Raw genomic sequence first — 22,408 nt, forward strand, 5'->3', positions numbered from 1 at the left:
CTGAAATACGTTGTGTGTGCCTCGTTGGTGACACTAAGGGTCAAGTCATCGCCATTATGAAACAAGGCCATGTCAAACTGAACTTTACCCTCCACATCGATGGCCAGGTTTGCACATGCATGAACTCGACCCTTCCCCAACAAGGAAGACGCTGAGCATAATTAAAAGAAAAACAACAATTAGACAATTATGGTTGCAACTTTATATGCGTTAGCAATTGATGAGCCACAACAGCAGTTGAATCAGAACGTACCGTCCACTCCATAAAGTCCTCCTAGAGGTCTACGCAGATTTCATCACAAAGTGAGATGAATCTTGTGCCACGCACCTTGCTTGTTGTCGCCACACCATTGGCATGCTTCGTTTGTTGCCTACGTTCATGTTCAAAAACTAAATAGATATCACATAGTTGATTGCATGATGTTATGGAATAACTCAATGATTACAACAATAAAATAAGCATTAAAAATTATGAATCTAAGAAAAAAATGGACATGACTTTTGCTAAAAATGATAACATTGAGTGCCAGAAATGTTGAGAAACAAGAATTAATCAATGACTCACCATAATTTTGACACTCATTTTGAAGCCCCACATAGTTTGAGCGCTCCAAATAAAAAATGATCACTCTGTATGGATAACAGATCAAAAGAATAAAAGTCTACCAAATAATTACGTATATGAAACATCAACTAATTATGTACAACTTTGTTATATCTAAGTAGGAGAACCATCTAACATCAAATTATATCCACCTCTTTTTTTTATGAGCCCCTCAAACATAGCCATGATAACAAGATCTCCATGATATAGTTGTTGTAGTGACAATAAATGTCATTTTGATCACCATAAAGTCTTAAAGTTTCCAACAGCTGGTTTGTGTTTGCTACATTTGATCTAGATTCGACTATAGAGGTGCAAGCCAAGAACAAGAAGACATTTATGCAGCTAATCTGTATGTAGCTTTTTATTTTACTGGCATGCATATCTCCTTAGATTTTGTTATCTATCATTCATATCAAGGAAAAGGCTCATCTACAAGCACTTGCCACAACACAAGTATTGCACCTCAGATTCTAGATCATTCACTTGTTATTTATTATAAACATGCATATTACGTCACGTCGTCAAGAGTTTTTAGCCGCCAATGTATATAATAAATTTCATAAGTAGCTTCTATATTGTTGTCTGCTTTCCATCACTATGTCCATTGTCCTATTTTGTTTCCAATATATGAACACATTTATTATTTAACTTTAAAGTTTTACATCATGTGCTTATGAAGCCCCGCAACAATGCGCAGTGAATAATCTAGTATGTATATAAAGTTCATGACTATATCATGAACATTAAAGAGTATGGATGGACGAAAAAAAACTGGGCATGACTTCTCCTAAAAAAATGAAAACATTGAGTGCCAAAAATGGTGCGAGACATAAATTAATCAACGTTTTGCCATTATTTATGCACTCTTTTCAAGCTCTGCATAGCTTGACACTACTGCAGGATGCTGCTAACGTGACACTACGATCAGATACCCTTTGACGAAACTGTGTGCGATGCATTCATCGCAAACGGGTAAGTAAAAAAACCATCAAAAAGGTGCAAAACGTTTGCGATGGCGGAGCCATCAAACACGGTTCAAATTTTAGTTGCCTGTGCGATGCAGGGCACACGATTAATCCATTCGACCTGTTTGCGATGAGGCAAAACAACAAAAACGGGCAACCATATCAATGTGTGCGATAAATGGCATACAGTTCACTCCGATGAACTGTTTGCTATTAGGGAGTGAAACAGAAACGGTTAGCCAGATCAAGATGTGTGTGATATACGGCATACGGTTCACTCGAACGAACTGTTTTCGATTAGGGAACACAACAGAAATGGTTGAACTTAACAAGATGTGTGTGATACGTGGCAAACAACCGACTCAGATGAACTGTTTGCGATGAGAAATTACAACCCAGACGGTTAATACAGTTAGTTCATGTGCGATTCTGTGTGTACAAAAAACTTTGAAAAATGCAAACTAGTTGCTTGCGGTGGCTAGGAGTATCACACACGATGCGTCTGCGAGTACTCGTGTGCGATGATTAGTAAGTTACACATACGTTTCCTTATATTAACACGTGTGTGATAAATAACACGTGGCACCGGATACAGTATTCGGGTTGTGTGTGTGCTCCACTTAGTCTTCCCGCGCTCCACATGGGTGAATTGTAAAATCCATGCCTCTTCCCTCATCGGTTTCCCGCCACCAGCTAATGGCTTGCTGCATATAACCCAGGCGGCAACGCACCGTCGTGACACTCTGCGTAGATCTAGTCCTCACCCATCTACCATTAGTTATTTCAAGCATGCCAGGCAACGACCAAAGCTTCGACGTAGATGCCTACCCGCGTTACATCTTCGGCGAGGAGAACGAGCCAGAGCAGGTCGGGGAGCAAGAGCTTCATCGGCCGGTGCAGGCACCATGGCCCATCGGCAGCGATATCGACGTGACAGTCCTTGGGCGCACAATTGACATAGGTGTGATGAGCAGTTTGCCATCCACCGTGCAAAAGATCCATAGCTGCTCGGTGGCATGATCGACGACCCACCCGAAGAGCCGCCGTCACCAGTGCTCATCGAGAGCCTGATGCCCTGCAAAGAATGGGCAGAGAACCTCTGCGATTCAGTCAAGACACAGGCAGTCTGCGGCTTCAACATTTCCCGCGACGGCCGTGTCAACCTCGATCCCGATGATGTGGTGGCCAGGCTCGAGCGCATCCTTGGCGGAGTTGACGTCCCGGACGAAGTAGAACATCGCCAACGTGATATCTTGAGGATGCAGGTGATGGACGGAATTTGTTACTGATACGTCTCCAATGTATCTACTTTTCCTAACGCTTTTCCTCTTGTTTTGGACTCTAATTTGCATGATTTGAATGAAACTAACCCTGGACTGACGTTGTTTTCAGCAGAACTACCATGGTGTTGTTTTTGTGCAGAAATAAAAGTTCTCGGAATGGAACGAAACTTTGCGAGGATTTTTTATATCAATAATAAGAATTTCTGGAGCCAAGACCTACCGGAGAGGGGCACCTGGGTGGGCACAACCCACCAGGGCGCGCCCCCTCTCCTAGCGCGCCCAGGTGGGTTGTCCCCACCTGGTGGCCCCGCAGACCCTGAAACCAACGCTATAAAATCCTATTTTTGGAGAAAAAAATCAGGGAGAAAGAATTATCGCGATCCACGAGACGGAGCCGCCGCCAAGCCCTGTTCTTCCCCGAGAGGGCAAATCTGGAGTCTGTTTGGGGCTCCGGAGAGGGGGATCTTCGTTCTTCGTCATCACCAACCCATCTCCATCGCCAATTCCATGATACTCCCCACCGGGAGTGAGTAATTCCTTCGTAGGCTCGCTAGTCGGTGAGGAGTTGGATGAGGTTCATCATGTAATCGAGTTAGTTTTGTTAGGGCTTGATCCCTAGTATCTACTATGTTCCTAGATTGATGTTGCTATGACTTTGCTATGCTTAATACTTGTCACTTTGGGCCCGGGTGCCATGAACTCAGATCTGAACCGTTTATGTTATCATCATTATATCGATGTTTTAGATCCGATTTTGCAAGTTATAGTCACCTACTACGTGTTATGATCCGGCAACCCCGGAGTGATAACAACCGGGCCCACTTCCGATGATGACCGTTGTCGGTGTCAAAACCGGCGGATCTCGGGTAGGGGGTCCCGAACTGTGCGTCTAAGGTCGATGGTAACAGGAGACAGGGGACACGATGTTTACCGAGGTTCGGGCCCTCTCTATGGAGGTAATACCCTACTTCCTGCTTGATTGATCTTGATGGATATGAGTATTACAAGAGTTGATCTACCACGAGATCGTAATGGCTAAACCCTAGAAGTCTAGCCTGTATGACTATGGTCATGAATCTCTCTCTTTCCGGACTAAGTCCTCCGGTTTATATAGACACCGGGGAGATCTAGGGTTACACAAGGTCGGTTACAAAGAAAGGAATCTACATATCCGGTCACCAAGCTTGCCTTCCACGCCAAGGAGAGTCCCATCCGGACACGGGTGCAGTCTTCGGTCTTCATATCTTCACAGCCCATCAGTCCGGCCCATGGCTAACAGGCCGGACGCTCGAGGACCCCTTAGTCCAGGACTCCCTCAGTAGCCCCTGAACCTGGCTTCAGTGACGAGGAGTCTGGCGCGCAGATTTGTCTTCGGCATTGCAAGGCGGGTTCCCTTCTTTCCGAACTCCAAGATAGCCTCCGGCCGCGATGATTGTATCCGGACCTGTCACACACACACCATATACAACCGCAGAGAGAATATAATACTCCACGAGTCCAATCCGCCGACAACTTTTTACAGCATGACATCACGTCCGCCCGATCATAATTTCGAATCGTTGTTTCACCTGCGACCCCACGTTTCGAAATGCGGTTGTCATTGACACGTCTTATCCAAGCAGAGATCGTGTCCCCTTATTAAGGGATTCTTTTATCAATACAGACGTGGGTAACCCAACCGTCCTTAGGGTACAAGTTCTTGGGAATAGCCAAAGTTTAAGGCCCGGGAGGAGGCATTCGATATTCTCGGCCTTTATAAAGGAGCACAGACCCGCCTTTCCTCCCCACGCTTGCTGCTTCCTCGACTCTTACTACCTCGAGTTCCAACACCCAGGTCTCACCCCCCGTAAGCCCAAGCCATGTCCGGATCCAGCCGTCAAGGCCGGTGGGTGGTTTCTTCTGTCACAGAGGAGGATGTCGCAAAGCTTCGGGCGGCCAGATACCTGACCGCGGAAATTCTCCACCGGCTTCCCGCGGAGGGGCAGGTTATCCCTACCCCCAGATCCGACGAGAGGGTCGTGTTTGTTTCCCACTTCCTCCGAGGATTGGGGTTCGCCCTCAATCCCTTTGTTCGGGGGCTCATGTTCTATTATGGGTTAGATTTTCACGATCTCGCCCCGAACTCTGTCCTTCTCATCTCCGCGTTTATCGCCACGTGCGAAGCCTTCCTCCGAATCCCTCCACACTTCGGCTTGTGGCTCAAGACCTTCAATGTAAAACCACAAGTGATAGAGGGGGAGCAGGCGGAGTGTGGTGGTGCCTCAGTGAGCAAGCTCACCAGCGCTATCTGGCTGACAGGATCTTTCAAAGAATCTTCCGACTTATGGCAGCAGGGGTGGTTCTATATCACCGAGCCCCGTGGTTCCAAGTGGGCAGCTGTGCCTGCGTTTCGATCCAACCCCCCAACTCAGCTTGCATCGTGGATCAATAAGGGGTTGCACTGGGGATCAATTGACGAGGTGCGGACTCTGCAAAGTCGCATCCGAAGCCTCATTGAGAAGGACATCAATATTGTCAACGTTATTCAGGTAATGCTAGTCCGCCGGACCCTGCCGTGCCAGCGATGGCCTCTCCGCGTATGGGAGTTTAACCCGGAAGGGCCACAGACCCTTCAGCACTTCTTCGGCATTACGCACGAAGGAACGTGGGAACTATTCTTAGGGAGGCGAAAACAATGGCCGGACACCACCGAAGATACCGGCCTAGACTGTAACCATCCAGACACCCCGGTAAGTACTCATCCACCGAACACCTCATCATCAGATGTCCTGTAGTACGATACTGAGCAAACCATCTTCTTACAGGGCTGGATAAAGAAAGCGGAACGGATTAGGTGTCCGAGCCCTCTTCCCGAAGACTCAGCAGACCTCATGTTAACAAGGATGCTGGCACCGACACCGTACCAGGTGCCGGCAGGGCAGGGCAAGGTGGAGAGTGAGAAGACCCGGGATGACCTTCATTCTGGAGGTAAATCAGATACTGAGTCCGGAGAAATCGACATTTCCTCGCCTGAAGACAAAGGCGAAAGAGAAGCCAGTATCCCTTCTCCATTCAGGAGGAAAAGGGCCGCCTCCGAAGGTTGGGAGGGGCGGTCTCCTAAGAGGGGCAAGATGCCACCGTCGAGTGGTTCGGGTTTGGAAAGCGACGCCGTTGAACAGCTCCATCATGAGGACAAGCCCTCAACCAAACCGTAAGTGAATCCGGGGTGCTTTAATAGCGTCCCGCTCCTTTCCTATTACCGGAGAGATACGTAACGTGCCTGTGTTTTTTACAGTTCTGCACAGGGTGTTTCCGGGCGATCCTCTTCTTCGGGAGATCTCCTCCCAGAAATGATGGAAAGCGAGACGCCTCCCCCGACCTCCTCGCCTAATAAGGCGGACGACTCCGAAGTGTCATCTCGGAGGGTTTTTCTTGATCAACAAGCTGCGCAGGGGATGAAAGAGGCAGTACCCGAAGGCGGATCTCCGACCGTCCGGGATTCGGGGGCCAATAATGAAGACCTCGGACTGTCCGATTTTCAACCAACGATGATTCTGGAGACGGGTGAACGGGTTCCTTCCAAGGATGGTCGTGCTCCCAGAGCGGCTTTTGGAGACCCGGTGACGCCGGATATATTGCGGGATATGCTGCGAAAAGCATCTGTCTCGGAGGGACAGTGTACCCTGATGGGTACGGTGGTTGAGAAGGTTCTGTCCGCGAAGAGCGGATTGAATGAAGCCTTCATGAGCCTGCTAAAAGGCTTCGAGGTTTGTAATGTAGTGCTTTCAACTATATTTTGTTTGCAAAAATGTACCTGCGTATAGGTAGTAGCCCCTGAGACTCGGGTTGGCTTCCCATGGGAGGCGAACGGAGGATCGAGAAGAAATATTCAAGGACTAATCCAATTAACTTGAACACAGGCTGCTTCCCCCTGGCTACTTCCCAGACTACGGAAATTGCCGAGCTGCAGCGGAAGCTTGATGTGACGGGGGATGATATTGCGTTAATCAATATGCGTCTTGACGAGTCGCAAGGTATGTATTCGGGGGAGTCCCTTCAAATACGTTTTTGTGATATAAGCATGGCGCTAAAAGTTATATACTGGGATATGCATGACTGCAGATGGTGCTGCCGCCGTTGAAATTCTGCGGGCGGAGCTGGCCCGGGCCAAGTTGCAGGCCCGGGTTAGTAATGCGGCTGCCAAAAAGGCCTCGGCTGAATTGAAAGCCGAACAAGCTGCTCGGCGCCAAGACGAGGAGAAGATATCCATGATGGTGCTCGAACTAAAAAATGCTGCTAGCCGTTGTGAACTTCTTGAGAAGGAGAATAAAGCCAAAATGGCTGAACTTCACAAGGCCTTACTAGAGGCGAGCGAAGCGCGGTCTGAATCCAGAGCAGCCCGTGAGGAGATCCGGCAAGCTGGGGAGATTGCGGCTGGTAAACCCTTTATGCTACAAACTAAGTTCGGTGATCCGAACTATGCTCAGCTTAACCAAGTGTGGAGTTCTGCGGATGAGTTTTTAGACTCGCCGAAGAGTTCTTACGAAGCGGCGCAGTTTTACCAGCCGCGAGAGGGGTATGCAACGGAGAAGCTTTTCTGGTCACAATTTGGCGCGTCGAAGCGCCCTCTGTTGCTGAATGAACAGATGTCCCAATGGGCCGAGCTTCATAGGATATCCGGCGCTGCCATGAAGAACGTCATAATCCGGTTGTGGCCAACTGAGCCTGTTCCGAATAGCTACTTTGGCTTGGTGCAGCGGCTTGTTGATGCGGTGCCACGTATCGACGCTGTGAAGCGGTCGGTGTGCATTGAGGGTGCACGGATGGCCTTTGCCCGAGTCAAGACATTCTGGGGGAAGATGAAGGCCATCGATGTTGCGGCGAAGAGTCCACCCAAGGGCAAGGACCGTTACGAACCGAAGCATTATTTTGAAGATGTCCTAGAGGCCGCCCGCTTGATAGAGGGTCAATGCTCGAAAGACATAATGTTCGAGTGAGGTGTATGAGAATTGTAAAAGACAATATTATAGTTGATCTATTTTTATATTTTGCTTGAAAGCTTGTGTTCCTCCTGTGCGGCCGTTTTAATATAATCTGAAAGCTTTCCAGTCGTCGGCTTCAGCCCCCTCGTAGGAAGTACGGAGGTGTTCGGAAAAGCATTTGATCACTCTTGACCCAACGTCTTGGTCCATGAAGGAGGTGATAATGTGGCGAACCAGGCAATCAGACTATAGGGCGTTAACACTTTCACTTAGCCATAGGAGTTTTATAGGTGGGGCTACGATATAGCCCCTGGTATGCGCACGGCTTACTTCCAATATGGTGCGTTACATATATGACCTGAAAAAGGTCCTTCGTGTAATACGCAGGGAATCGCGACAGATCCCGACAAGTCATCGAGTGGTTGACTAGCTCTCGCAGCATCATGACAGTCAGTTTTCGGCTTTCTCTACTAAGGTGCTTAACCAGATAAACCGGAATCACAATTGCAGTAGTTCTCCCTTTACTACCCTAGCCGATAGAGCGGAACGTAAGGTAGCAAGCACAGGAGCCGGGCAACCCAACCATTGACCCAAGACATGATTCGGAGCTGATGCATATAAGGCCAAACTCGTGACGCCGAAGTATGCTATAAAGCTGTTCGGACTTTGTTGGCAACTCATTTGTTCCCATACTGAGCTTCCTGGCATGTTATGTCAAGGTATATCTTGTGAAACAACCATAGGAGCCACATTCATTTGCTGAAAAACGCGAATGATTAATTCGGATAATTTTTACTGGGACCAGAGCGGTATGCCGATGGTTACATTATATATAAAAAGACCTCAACCCCGGCTATTTTACATGCCCGGGGTCGAAGGAGGAGGGGAAAGGCATATTATAGGCTCGAAATAAAGAGTGCGGTCTACAAAAAATATATTTTGGACCTCCTATCGCACGTCTGCGCCGCCTGTCCTCGGCGAGGGGAATCCTTGACGGAAGTAGCCCCTTAGGTGAATGTACGGATCCGAACTCTGATGGAGTCGGTTTAAACGTTTGTCCTTTGCATCACCTGTTTTTAAGAAATAATGAAAAGAGAAAAAATGAAAGTAAAAAATGTTACGGGGATGCTTGCTAGCTTGTCCGTATTGTGCTTCCGCCAATGCCCATGGTATCTTAAGTGCGTAGTGGTGTATACGCGGTGCAAATTTTGCGGGTATATGAGACGGGCGGCGGAAGCCGAACTGCTACTTCCGCTCCGTGTCTGATCGATCCTCGGGGGGAAATTGCTTCTGACCCCCGGTGTTTGGTTGGTGAACTTCTCCGTCGTCCCTATCGCCTGGCGGCCTCCTCCCCTTGTATTCGGCGTTGAGCTTGCCGGCCTGCTTGAAGACCCAACAGTTTCTGTTGGTATGATTAGCTGGTTTATCGGGGTGGCCGTGAATCTGGCAGGGTCGGTCCAATATCCTGTCTAGGTTGGATGGTCCATCTCGGTTCGCCTTGAGTGGTTTTTTCCGTTGACCGGGTTTGGGATTGCTGAATCCGGCGTTGACCACTGTGTCGCGTGATCTTTCATTATCATCGCGACTGTTGTGTTTGCTTCGTCGTGGTTTGCCATTGTCGTCTCGGACTTCGGAAGTGCCCGAGTCGCTGGCGCTGTTGCTTCTACGAGCGAGCCAGTTGTCTTCCCCCGCGCAAAAGCGAGTGATTAGAGCGGTAAGGGCTGTCATGGATTTAGGTCCTTCTTGACCGAGGTGGCGTGCAAGCCATTCACCCCGGACGCTGTGTTTGAAGGCCGCGAGGGCTTCCGCATCCGGACAGTCGATGATTTGGTTCTTTTTTTACTAAGAACCTAGTCCAGAGCTTCCTGGCTGACTCTCCGGGCTGCTGGACAATGTGACTTAAGTCGTCGGCGTCCGGTGACCGGACATATGTTCCTTGGAAGTTGTCACGAAAGGCATCTTCCAAATCTTCCCAGCTGCCAATAGAATTTTCAGGCAGATTGTTTAACCAGTATCGAGCTGGTCCTTTTAGTTTTAGTGATAGGTATTTGATGGCATGAAGGTCATCTCCGCGGGCCATGTGGATATGGAGGAGGAAGTCCTCGATCCATACCGCGGGATCCGTTGTTCCGTTGTATGATTCGAATTCATGGGTTTGAACCCGTCTGGGAATTCATGCTCCATTACCTCGTCTGTGAAGCAAAGAGGGTGTGCGGCGCCTCTATGTTGGGCCACACTGCGACGTACCTCCGATGGAGTCCATTTGCGGTTTTCGGCCCGGGCGTGGCTAGGTTTGTCACGTCCGAATAGGTAGCCGTCGTCGCGTGTCGAGGCGTGTCCTCGTGATCCGTAGATCGATCTTGTGTGTCCTGCTCGACTATCCAAGTCCTGCTGAGGGTCGTATGTATATCCCCGGGTTGTTTTATTCTCGCATTTACGGTGAGGTGGGGCGGTCTGGTGTTCGGCTTGAGTTGCCGCTTTTTCTAGACCGACTTGTTTTCGACCTGCCGCATCGTGTGATGATGGTACGGGCTCCAACGCCTTGTCATCGCACTGAGGTAGCAATCTACGCTTTGGGTAGTTTTTGGCTGGGCCACTAAGGGCGTATTCTTCAGCGGCTAGGACTTCGATCCATCTATCATTAAGCAGATCTTGGTCCGCTTGAAGCTGCAGCTGCTTCTTTCTCAGGCTTCTTGCAGTGGCTATTAGCTGGCGTTTGAAGCGCTCCTGTTCGAGAGGTTCCTCAGGCACGGTGAAATCCTCGTTGCCGAGGCTCTCCTCTTCCTCGGAGAGCAGAAGACAATTACTACCCTCTGAGTCTCTGTGTATGGCCTGTTCATCAGGGCTATCTTGCCCACTTTCCCGTTCCCCCTGTTCGGAGGTTACCTTGACGGGGTCCTCATTATTTTCGGCATCGTCTGGAGTGTTGTTTTTTCCGGTGCCCGTACTGCAGTCTTTGGAGCGACATGACTTAGAACGGCGTCGAGGAAGTTGGCGCTTGGGCTGTCTCTCAGGAGGTTTATCCTCAGCTGGATCCTCTTTGTCATCGTTGTTAGTTTTTCCAGGCATGTCCACCATGTATACGTCGTAGGAAGAAGTGGTCGTCCGTCGTCCAGTGAATGGCGGGTTTTGGCCTTGCTCCTTGTCGGCATCGCCGTCCGTACTGGCGATGTCTTCGGAGCTATAGCCAAGCATGTCGGTTAAATCCTCGACAATGGCTATGAAGTGGGTGGCGGTTGGGAAGCAAAATTCTCGATCATCAGCCCCTAGTCCGAACCGGACAGAGTTCGGCTGTGAGTCCCCCGCCAAGGACAGGCTCTTTAAAGAGTTTAGCGCATCGCCCAAAGGCGAGTGTAGGAAGATGTCCGCGGCGCTGAATTCGAAGATCGACGTGTGATCGAGTTCGGTGTCCGCGGACTCACATGGTTCGGAACTTATGACCAGAGATGAGTCCGGAGTTCCGGTGACACCAATATTGTGTGAGGTTAAGTCCATGTGTGGCTCCAACGTCGGGTAATCTGTGGCCTCCGTGGTGGGGTCGAGCCTCCAGTCCTTGGATGCCACAGTGTGCTCTGGATCTAAGGCCGGAGTGGTCGCAGGAGCTATCTCCTGGATGCGGTCTGACGATAGATTTAGGTCATGCTCGTCAAGGTGACCAGGAGCGGTCGCCGCGGTCTCGAATCCGGCGAAGATCAAATCTCCGCGGATGTCCGCAACGTAATTCAAGCTCCCAAATCTGACCTGATGGCCGGGGGCGTAGCTATCGATCTGCTCCAGGTGGCCAAACGAGTTGGCCCGCAATGCGAAGCCCCTGCTACCTCTTGAGTACTGCGTTGGTTTTCCCTTGAAGAGGAAAGGGTGATGCAGTAAAGTAACGTAAGTATTTCCCTCAGTTTTTGAGAACCAAGGTATCAATCCAGTAGGAGACCACGCTCGAGTCCCACGCACCTACACTAACAAACAAGAACCTCGCAACCAACGCGATAAAGGGGTTGTCAATCCCTTCACGGTCACTTACGAGAGTGAGATCTGATAGATATGATAAGATAATTTTTTTGGTATTTTTATGATAAAGAGAAATAAAGATGCAAAGTAAAATAAACGGCAATAGAAATAGCTAAGTGTTGGAAGATTAATATGATGGAAAATAGACCCGGGGGCCAAAGGTCTCACTAGTGGCTTCTCTCAAGAGCATAAGTATCACGGTGGGTAAACGAATTACTGTCGAGCAATTGATAGAATTGAGCATAGTCATGAGAATATCTAGGTATGATCATGTATATAGGCATCATGTCCGTGACAAGTAGACCGAAACGATTCTGCATCTACTACTATTACTCCACACATCGGCCGTTATCCAGCATGCATCTAGAGTATTAAGTTCATAAGAACAGAGTAACGCTTTAAGCAAGATGACATGATGTAGAGGGATAAACTCATGCAATATGATATAAACCCCATCTTTTTATCCTCGATGGCAACAATACAATACGTGCCTTGCTGCCCCTGCTGTCACTGGGAAAGGACACCGCAAGATTGAACCCAAAGCTAAGCACTTCTCCCATTGCAAGAAAGATCAATCTAGTAGGCCAAACCAAACTGATAATTCGAAGAGACTTGCAAAGATAACCAATCATACATAAAAGAATTCAGAGAAGATTCAAATATTGTTCATAGATAATCTTGATCATAAACCCACAATTCATCGGATCTCGACAACCACACCGCAAAGAGAGAGAAGAAGCCGTCTAGCTAATAACTATGGACCCGAAGGTCTGAGGTAAACTACTCACACATCATCGGAGAGGCTATGGTGTTGATGTAGAAGCCCTCCGTGATCAATGCCCCCTCCAGCAGGACGCCGGAAAAGGCCCCAAGATGGGATCTCACGGGTACAGAAGGTTGCGGCGGTGGAATTAGGTTTTCGTGGGTGCTTCTGATGGTTTGGGGGTACATAGGTATATATAGGAGGAAGAAGTAGGTCAGTGGAACCACGAGGGGCCCATGAGGGTGGAGGGCGCGCCTGGGGGGGGGGGGTAGGCGGGCCCCTACCTCGTGGCCTCCTCGTCTGTTGCTTGACGTCCACTACAAGTCCTCTGGATCATGTTTGTTCCAAAAATCACGTTCTCGAAGGTTTCATTCTGTTTGGACTCCGTTTGATATTCTTTTTCTGCGGAATACTGAAATAGGCAAAAAACAACAATTTGGGTTGGGCCTCCGGTGAATAGGTTAGTCCCAAAAATAATATAAAAGTGTATAAATAAGCCCATTAAACATCCAAAACAGAATATATAATAGCATGGAACAATAAAAAATTATCGATACGTTGGAGACATATCAAGCATCCCCAAGCTTAATTCCTACTCGTCCTCGAGTAGGTAAATGATAAAAACATTGATGTGGAATGCTACTTAGCATAATTTTCAATGTAATTCTCTTATTTGTGGTATGAATATTCAGATCTGAAATATTCAAGATAAAAGTTTAATATTGACATAAAAATAATAATACTTCAAGCATACTAACTAAGCAATCATGTCTTCTCAAAATGACATGGCCAAAGAAAGTGATCTCTACAAAATCATATAGTCTGGCTATGCTCTATCTTCATCACACAAAGTATTTAATCATGCACAACCCCGATGAAAAGCCAAGCAATTGTTTCATACTTTTGATGTTCTCAAACTTTTTCAATCTTCACGCAATACATGAGCGTGAGCCATGGACATAGCACTATATGTGGAATAGAATGGTGGTTGTGGAGAAGACAAAAAGGAGAAGATAGTCTCACATCAACTAGGCTTATCAATGGGCTATGGAGATGCCCATCAATACATATCAATGTGAGTGAGTAGGGATTGCCATGCAACAGATGCACTAGAGCTATAAGTGTATGAAAGCTCAACAAAAGAAACTAAGTGGGTGTGCATCCAACTCGCTTGCTCACAAAAAGTGCGCGGTATTAGAGAGGCTAGCAATGGTGGAAGGGTGAGAGTGCGTATAATCCATGGACTCAACATTAGTCATAAAGAATTCATATACTTGTTGCAAAAATCTATTAGTTATCGAAAAAAAGTATTACACGCATGCTCCTAGGGGGATAGATTGGTAGGAAAAGACCATCGCTCGTCCCCGACCGCCACTCATAAGGAAGACAATCAATAAATAAATCATGCTCCGACTTCATCACATAACGGTTCACCATACGTGCATGCTACGGGAATCACAAACTTTAACACAAGTATTTCTCATTCACAACTACTCAACTAGCATGACTCTAATATCACGATCTTCATATCTCAAAACAATTATCAAGCATCAAACTTTTCTTAGTATTCAACGCACTTATAAGAATTTTTTTACTAATCTTGGATGCCTATCATATTAGGACTACTTCTCAATTTAAGAAAATTACCATGTTGTTTTGTGGGACTCTCAAAATAATATAAGTGAAGCATGAGAGAACAATAGTTTCTATAAAACAAAACCACCGCCGCGCTCTAAAAGATATAAGTGAAGCACTAGAGCAAAAACTATATAGCTCAAAAGATATAAGTGAAGCACATAGAGTATTCTAACAAATTCCGAATCATGTGGGTCTCTCTCAAAAGGTGTGTACAGCAAGGATGATTGTGGAAAACTAACAAACAAAGACTCAAATCATACAAGACGCTCCAAGCAAAACACTTATCATGTGGTGAATAAAAATATAGCTCCAAGTAAAGTTACCGATGGACGAAGACGAAAGAGGGGATGCCTTCCGGGGCATCCCCAAGATTTGGCTTTATGGTGTCCTTAGATTACCTTGGGGTGCCATGGGCATCCCCAAGCTTAGGCTCTTGCCACTCCTTGTTCCATAATCCATCAAATCCTTACCCAAAACTTGAAAACTTCACAACACAAAACTTAACAGAAAATCTCATGAGCTCCGTTAGCGAAAGAAAACAAAACACCACTTCAAGGTACTGTAATGAACTCATTCTTTATTTATATTGGTGTTAAACCTACTGTATTCCAACTTATCTATGGTTTATAAACTATTTACTAGCCATAGATTCATCAAAATAAGCAAACAACACACGAAAAACAGAATCTGTCAAAAACAGAACAGTCTGTAGTAATCTGTAACTAACGCAAACTTCTGGAACTCTAAAAATTCCATATAAATAGGAAGACCTAAATAATTTGTTTATTGGTCTGCTGCAATTTGAATCAATATTATATCACATTCTGGTAATTTTTAACAATTGTTTTCGTGAACAGAAATTTTCTGGAATTTTCAGCAAGATCAAATAACTATCATCCAAGAAGATCCTATAGGTTTAACTTGGCACAAACACTAACTAAAACACAAAAACAATCTAACCAGAGGCTGATCAAAGATTTATTCCTAAACAGGAGCAAAAAGCAAAAAAAAAAACTAAAAATAAAATTGGGTTGCCTCCCAACAAGCGCTATCGTTTAACGCCCCTAGCTAGGCATAAAAAGAAGGATAGATCTACGTATTGCCATCTTTGGTGTTGGGAAAGAAAAGAGAAAATTTATTATCTATAGCATTAATCTTTCTATTTTGAGAAAGCACGTGGCCATTAATGGTGGAAGAAAGATTAAGCATGCTACGGAAATTTGCATCTAAGCTAGCTTTCATCTCTTTGATAATTTCGTTTTGGTAAAAGCACAAAAGAAAGGTGGATTCAACTTTCTCACTCATGGGGTGCCCAAATATAGTTTTCATCTTTTCATAGGTATCTATGGGATCCCCTTCAAGAAAACCCTCTTCAAAAATAGAGTCTAAAACTTGCTTGAACGAAGCAGGCAACCCAACATAAAAGCTTTTTAGGTAAACCTCAATTTGATATTGGGGCACATAGCTAGCTCGGATCCTTAAAAGCCTATCCCAAGAATCTTTCAAAGACTCATCAAGTAAATAACGAAAAATTCCGGGATCATCCTCATCGGAATTATTCAAACCCTCATTGATAACCCCGGTAGGTCTTTCCATAGCATCACTATTTATGAGTTTAGAGAGGACAGAGGGGCTATCCAAGGTACTAAAATCATGGAGAGAGCCCTTAGTCCTTTTTGATTCGGCCATGGTACAAAGAAAACAGTGGGAAAGAGGCAAACAGAAAAAGAGGGCGAATAAAACGGCAAGGGTGAAGCGGGGGAGAGGAAAACGAGAGGCAAATGGCAAATAATGTAACGCGAGGGATAAGAGTTTGTGATGGGTACTTGGTATGTCTTGACTTGTGCGTAGACTCCTCGGCAACGGCGCCAAAAATGGCTCGTTGTCAAGAAATCAAATCTTGACTTGACTTGGCGCGAATTTCCCCGGCAACGGCGCCAGAAATCCTTCTTGCTACCTCTTGAGCACTGCGTTGGTTTTCCCTTGAAGAGGAAAGGGTGATGCAGTAAAGTAGCGTAAGTATTTCCCTCAGTTTTTGAGAACCAAGGTATCAATCTAGTAGGAGACCACGCTCGAGTCCCACGCACCTACACAAACAAATAAGAACCTCGCAACCAACGCGATAAAGGGGTTGTCAATCCCTTCACGGTCACTTACGAGAGTGAGATCTGATAAATATGATAAGATAATATTTTTGGTATTTTTATGATAAAGAGAAATAAAGATGCAAAGTAAAATAAACGGCAATAGAAATAGCTAAGTGTTGGAAGATTAATATGATGGAAAATAGACCGGGGGCCATAGGTTTCACTAGTGGCTTCTCTCAAGAGCATAAGTATCACGGTGGGTAAACAAATTATTGTCGAGCAATTGATAGAATTGAGCATAGTCATGAGAATATCTAGGTATGATCATGTATATAGGCATCACGTCCGTGACAAGTAGACCGAAACGATTCTGCATCTACTACTATTACTCCACACATCGACCGCTATCCAGCATGCATCTAGAGTATTAAGTTCATACGAACAGAGTAACGCTTTAAGCAAGATGACATGATGTAGAGGGATAAACTCATGCAATATGATATAAACCCCATCTTTTTATCCTTGATGGCAACAATACAATACGTGCCTTGCTGCCCCTGCTGTCACTAGGAAAGGACACCGCAAGATCGAACCCAAAGCTAAGCACTTCTCCCATTGCAAGAAAGATCAATCTAGTAGGCCAAACCAAACTGATAATTCGAAGAGACTTGCAAAGATAACCAACCATACATAAAAGAATTCAGAGAAGATTCAAATATTGTTCATAGATAATCTTGATCATAAACCCACAATTCATCGGATCTCGACAAACACACCGCAAAAGAAGAGTTACATCAAATAGATCTCCAAGAGAATCGAGGAGAACTTTGTATTGAGATCCAAAGAGAGAGAAGAAGCCATCTAGCTAATAACTATGGACCCGAAGGTCTAGGGTAAACTACTCACACATTATCGGAGAGGCTATGGTGTTGATGTAGAAGCCCTCCGTGATCAATGCCCCCTCCGGCAGGACGCCGAAAAAGGCTCCAAGATGGGATCTCACAAGTACAGAAGGTTGCGGCGGTGGAATTAGGTTTTCGTGGGTGCTTCTGATGGTTTGGGGGTACGTAGGTATATATAGGAGGAAGAAGTAGGTCGGTGGAGCCACGAGGGGCCCACGAGGGTGGAGGGCGCGCCTGGGGGGGGGGGGGGTAGGCGCGCCCCCTACCTCGTGGCCTCCTCGTCTGTTCCTTGACATCCACTCCAAGTCCTCTGGATCATGTTTGTTCCAGAAATCACGTTCCCGAAGGTTTCATTCCGTTTGGACTCCGTTTGATATTCTTTTTCTGCGAAACACTGAAATAAGCAAAAAGCAGCAATTTGGGCTGGGCCTCCGGTTAATAGGTTAGTCCCAAAAATAATATAAAAGTGTATAAATAAGCCCATTAAACATCCAAAACAGAATATATAATAGCATGGAACAATAAAAAATTATAGATACGTTAGAGACGTATCAGCCGCCGAACACGAAGATCTGTCCGGGGAGGAAGGTTTCTCCTTGGACAGCGTCATCGTTGACGATTGAAGGGGCCATCGAACCTTTTGTTGATGGCACAGTGGAACTCTCAATGAAAGCACCAATGTCGGTGTCAAAACCGGCGGATGTCGGGTAGGGGGTCCCGAACTGTGCGTCTAAGGTCGATGGTAACAGGAGACAGGGGACACGATGTTTACCCAGGTTCGGGCCCTCTCTATGGAGCTAATACCCTACTTCCTGCTTGATTGATCTTGATGGATATGAGTATTACAAGAGTTGATCTACCATGGGATCGTAATGGCTAAACCCTAGAAGTCTAGCATGTATGACTATGGTCATGAATCTCTCTCTTTCCGGACTAAGTCCTCCGGTTTATATAGACACCGGGGAGATCTAGGGTTACACAAGGTCGGTTACAAAGAAAGGAATCTACATATCCAGTCGCAAAGCTTGCCTTCCATGCCAAGGAGAGTCCCATCCGGACACGGGTGCAGTCTTCGGTCTTCATATCTTCACAGCCCATCAGTCCGGCCCATGGCTAACAGGCCGGACGCCCGAGGACCCCTTAGTCCAGGACTCCCTCAACCGTAGTTTGAGGAGTTCATGTATTCACTATGTGTTAATGCTTTGTTCCGGTTTTCTATTAAAAGGAGGCCTTAATATCCCTTAGTTTCCAATATGGACCCCGCTGCTAAGTTACTTTTAACAAAGATGTCATGCAAGTTCTTTTAACAAAGCACGTATGACTATTTACGGAATACATGCCTACATTATATCGATGAACTGGAGCTAGTGCCGTATCGGCCTAGGTTATAACTGTCACATGATGAATATCATCCAACAAGTCACCGGTCCAATGCCTACGAATTTATCCTATATTGTTTCTGCTAAGTTACTACTGCTATCATCACTGTTACACTTGCTACAAAATTACTGCTATCACTGTTACTATTACCGTTGCTGCTGTCACTACTATCAAAACTATCAAACTACTTTGCTACTGATCACTTTGATGCAGATAATTAATCTCCAGGTGTGGTTGAATTGACAACTCAGCTGCTAATACCTTCAAATATTCCTTGGCTCCCCTTGTGTCGAATCTATGAATTTGGGTTGAATACTCTACCCTCGAAAACTATTGCGATCCCCTATACTTGTGGATTATCAAGACTACTAGGCCAGACATGGAAATGGAGCGGTTCCGTGGAGATATCATGCGTGCGATTGCACGCTGTCAAGCTCTTCTGGAAGAGGCCCAGCAGCCCCAAGAGCCTCCCAGCGCCAGCAGCTCCGTAGGCGGAGGCGGGTCGGGACACTTGGAGTGAATGGCGGCAAGGGTGTATGCTGATCATGGAGTCCGAGAAGACCGTCGTTGGAAGGCCGCCAGCTTAGCCTTTTAGCCTATATTTTATTATAATTGTATGCATATGTAGGTCGTGAGTGTTCTGGACCTTGCCGCATGTGGCATTTTAAATTATCGTGAATATGTAAGACAATTATTAACCGTTGCCATTGAAAATTTGCCTCAACGGCGAGCAGAGTGTGTGCAGGGACGCTAGAGCGGAGCGCGCCGCGGCTGCCTCAATGGCGAGAAAAACGCGCGGACGGATGCGAGCAGAGCGCACCGCGGCCGCCTCAACGACGAGCAACCATGTGGTCAACCTTCTGCCATCAAAAAAATTTGACCTTCTTTCTCGTCACATTGCAGATTACAATGCACGATTGGTGCTCGTCGATCTCCACCGCTGCCTCCATGTCTAGCTCGCGCCCGACGGTCTCCTGGGGAAGGGGCTCCATGGCATCCATCGCACCATACTCGGCAAGCATCTCGTCATCCGCGTCCGCCATCTCTTTGGAAACGGCCGCCATGAGCTGGGCGTGGGCGGTCGTGATCTGAGCTTGGAAGGGCTCCATCGTTGCAAGGTATGCAGCGAAGGAACGGACGGCTGCTCGAACGCTCTCGGAGATTGCCAACTCTTCGGCCGTGGGTTGCCGACCGTTGTCGGAGAAGCTTCGTTCGATTTGTGCAGTGACCGCCACGAGCTGGGCGTGGGTGGCCTTGACATGGTCGTGGGTGGCCTCCATCAGCGCTAAGGCCGCCGCTTCGGAACGGACAACTGTTGTGCCGCTCTTGCCAGTTGCTATCCCCGAGGCAGATGTTGCTGCTGCCACCTGAGAAGCAACAGCGGCCGTTTGGGCTGCCTTGGCCGCCCGGTCACAGATTGCGGTCGCGCTCATGCACCTTGTTAGCACGCGCATGGTGGCTGCGGCCGTGCTCTCACCGGAGTGGGCCGCCGAAGTTGCCCTCACGACACGGGTCCACGTCCCCATCTTTCACCGGCGACGATTGAACAGTGAAATGATATTTGGGGAGCGAGCTAGTGTGCTTGACACGCCGGCTGTGGACTGTAGCCGATGCACCTTCTCGCATAATCCATAGGCGTACTATACACCGACGGTGCTCCAGGATATTTTGTACTGCATCTCACACGGTTGGTCATAATAAATTGTGTGGGATCTACTTGATTTTTCATCTTGATTTGAATTACATAGTGGGGTCACAGAGGCAATGGATGGTGTTTGAATTGCTAGACCTCTTATCTGCAGTGAACATGCAACTATATGTGTGTCATAAAAGAATTGGATTTATTCGGGGTTCGTTTGGACATTTTATACATTAAATTGGTTTTCTAGCCATTTCAGGTGCACAATTCAAAATTAAACTACATGCACATGCTTCGGTGCACCAACATGGGTTGTAAAATCATATATGTGTCCATGGGTTTATGCTTATGTCCTGTGCAAGAAATATGGATGAATTTCGAACACCATGGCACCATGGCTCTCCGACAAACGTCGACGTACTTGCTTTTGTAATTCTAGTAAATCCAAAAGTCATCCGAAATTCATGAAACTTGGCATGCTATCATGGAGTGGCATCAACATGCTGTGGTAAATTTTTTGTCCCATTTGGGGCAGGTTTGGGTATAAGCTTCTCACAAACCAGAGCTTCTCACAACAATTGTGATGGTTTCGGTAGGGAACGTTTCAACTTTCTGGACGAAACGATATCCGTTGCCTCTTCTCGATTTCAATTTTTTCCTAGTGTCAACATAGAACAACAGGAGTGTTGCGTCAATTTTTGGGATTTTTCGGGGTTTGCTTGGACATTTTTATACATCAACTGAGTTTTCTATGCATTCATGTGCATAATTCAAATTTGAACTCCAGGCACATGCTCTAATGCATATAAATTAGTTGAAAATTCAAATATGTGTCCTTGGTTCAATGCTTAGGTCCCATGCAAGAAATGGGAATGAATGTCAAACACCCTGCCACCGTCACTCGGCCGCAAACATTGAGATACCTGGTTTTGAAATTCTAGTAAATCCAAAGCTCGTCTGAAATTCATGAAACTTGGCATGCTATCATGGAGCGGCATCAACATGCCGTGGTAATTTTTTGCCCCATTTCGGGCAGGTTTGGGGATATGCTTCTCACAAAACAGAGTTTCTCACAACAAGCCTGATAGTTTCGGTAGGGAACCTTTCACCTTTCTGGACGAAACGATATCCCTTGCCTCTTCTCAATTACAATTTTTTCCTAGTGTCAACATAGAACAATAGGAGTGTTGTGTCAATTTTTGGGATTTTTCGGAGTTCGTTTGGACATTTTTATACATTAACTGAGTTTTCTATGCAATCATGTGCATAATTCAAATTTGAACTACAGGCACATGCTCTAATGCATATAAATTGGTTGAAAATTCAAATATGTGTCCTTGGTTGCATGCTTAGGTCCCATGCAAGAAATGGGAATGAATGTCAAATACCCTGCCACCGTCACTCGGCCGCAAACATTGAGATATCTGGTTTTTAAATTCTAGTAAATCCAAAGCTCGTCTGAAATTCATGAAACTTGGCAAGCTATCATGGAGCGGCATCAACATGCCGTGGTAAATTTTTTGTCCCATTTGGGTCAGGTTTGGAGATATGCTTCTCACAAACCAGAGCTTCTCACAACAAGCCTGATGGTTTTGGTAGGGAACGTTTCACCTTTCTGCATGAAACGATATCCATTGCCTCTTCTCGATTTCATTTTTTTTTCCTAGTGTCAACATAGAACAACAGGAGTGCTGTGTCAATTTTTGGGATTTTTTCGGGGTTCGCTTGGACATTTTTATACATTAACTGAGTTTGCTATGCATTCATGTGCATAATTAAAATTTGAACTACACGCACATGCTCTAATGCATATAAATTGGTTGAAAATTCCAATTTGTGTCCTTGGTTGCATGCTTAGGTCACATGCAAGAAATGAGAATGAATGTCTAACACCTTGCCACCGTCACTCAGCCGCAAACATTGAGATACCTGGTTTTAAATTCTAGTAAATCCAAAGCTCGTCTGAAATTCATGAAACTTGGCATGCTATCATGGAGCGGCATCAACATGCCGTGGTAAATTTTTTGTCCCATTTCGGGCAGGTTTGGGGATATGCTTCTCACAAACCAGAGCTTCTCATAACAAGCCTGATGGTTTCGGTAGGGAACGTCCCACCTTTGGGGACGAAACGATATCCATTGCCTCTTATTTCTTTCAAAAAATTTCTCGTGTCAACAT

The sequence above is a fragment of the Triticum aestivum genome, chromosome 3D, assembly GCF_018294505.1.
Source record: "Triticum aestivum cultivar Chinese Spring chromosome 3D, IWGSC CS RefSeq v2.1, whole genome shotgun sequence".
Lineage (NCBI taxonomy): Eukaryota > Viridiplantae > Streptophyta > Magnoliopsida > Poales > Poaceae > Triticum > Triticum aestivum.